The following is a 1504-nucleotide window of genomic DNA, read 5'->3' on the forward strand; positions in this document are numbered from 1 at the left end:
GCAGATGACATCACGAAGCAGGTAAAAGAAATTAAACCTATTCAGAGTTCTGCTGATTTTGGGAAGTTGAGAAATGCAAATTTAAGATTATGTAGTTACAAAAGTTTGAAATTATCAGAATGAAAGTAACTTAATATGAACTGAATATTTCTTTAGTTAGATTGGAAATATTTCTATACTCTTGTTGTGTTACATTAACATTGTTTTAACATTACTATGTTTAGTCATTGTGTATATAGACGTGTCTGCGCAAACTCAATGTCAACATAATCAACTAGTGATAGTTTGGCTTGGATGATTTTAAGTTTGTAATGAAGTATATGGACTCTCACACATTGAACACCTCAGGTTTAATGTTTAACTTGTGCTCAATTCTTAACTCCCTAAATTTGATTATTGAAAGTGCTATTAATTAAGTCTCCCAATTAATTCTTAACTTGCTGTGATATTAGTTTTTCAAATCACTGGAATTACTAATAAGATGGGTTAATTCTTAAGTTCGTGTGGTATTAGTCCCTGCTTTGATATTTTCAAATCTGTCAGTTATATAGAACACGTAGCTAATGATTTTCATGTTTCTTGCTATATCATTGTCGTGCTTGCTTATGTGAATGTCTTCTGAAATCTGTTGTCTGGTCATGACCTTTTGAGATCACAGTACTTGTTGAGATGCTCTAGTATATGCTTAGTTAACATCATGTTGTTAAGAGGTTTTTTGTATTCTCAGTGAAAACAAACTTATGCAATAAGACTTCCTAGAGCTCTTGTGAACAACTTATGCAATAAAACTTATGCAATATTGTATTCTCAGTTGTAACAGTACTGATCTACTTTAATATTTTTGAGGGAAACTTATATTTTTATTTGGTTTATCAGATAAATACTTGCAATGGTTTTTATTGTGATAGCTTCAAGCCAAACAATGAAACGAGTCCTAAGATGTGGACAGAAAATTGGACTGGCTGGTGGGTATTTTTCTAAAATTTTCTTTTATATTTTTATTTTTTATGTTTTTTCTGTATTTATATTATACTTTTGATGATTATACGTATTCACAGTTTTAAAAGTTGGGATTCACCAGATCCTCATAGGCCCGCAGAGGATGTAGCTTTTGTTGTTGCTCGATTTTTCCAAAGAGGAGGAATTGTGCGTAATGTTGTGCGATGGAGCATACAGAACCTCTTGTAAATAATTTATGTAAAAATTTGTAAAAAAATTATGTATCTCTCTACTATTTTGGTGAATGTATTATTTGAATATAATGGGATTTGATATTGGAATATAATTAGATTGTGTTGGATATGAATATAATTTTTTGTTGTTCAATATTGTGTACATGCACCCAAAGTAGATTCTAAAAAAAAAACACTGTAGCATAGTATCCTAGACGGAAATTCTGTCTAGGATGCTCAAATTCCGTCTAGGATGCCTTTTTTAACAAAAAAAAATTAAAAAACATCAAATTCCGTCTTGAATGAGTATTCTAGACGGAAATTTCCGTCTA

At 30.7% G+C, this 1504-nt stretch overlaps 1 long non-coding RNA gene across 1 annotated transcript; it reads left to right on the plus strand.

The window, feature by feature from the left end:
• Positions 1-1181, plus strand: LOC109842857. Its single transcript, XR_002247414.1, has 3 exons — positions 1-21; positions 877-965; positions 1059-1181. It is a non-coding gene; the product is annotated as an uncharacterized LOC109842857 (long non-coding RNA).

Source organism: Asparagus officinalis, chromosome 1 (genome assembly GCF_001876935.1).
Source record: "Asparagus officinalis chromosome 1, Aspof.V1, whole genome shotgun sequence".
Lineage (NCBI taxonomy): Eukaryota > Viridiplantae > Streptophyta > Magnoliopsida > Asparagales > Asparagaceae > Asparagus > Asparagus officinalis.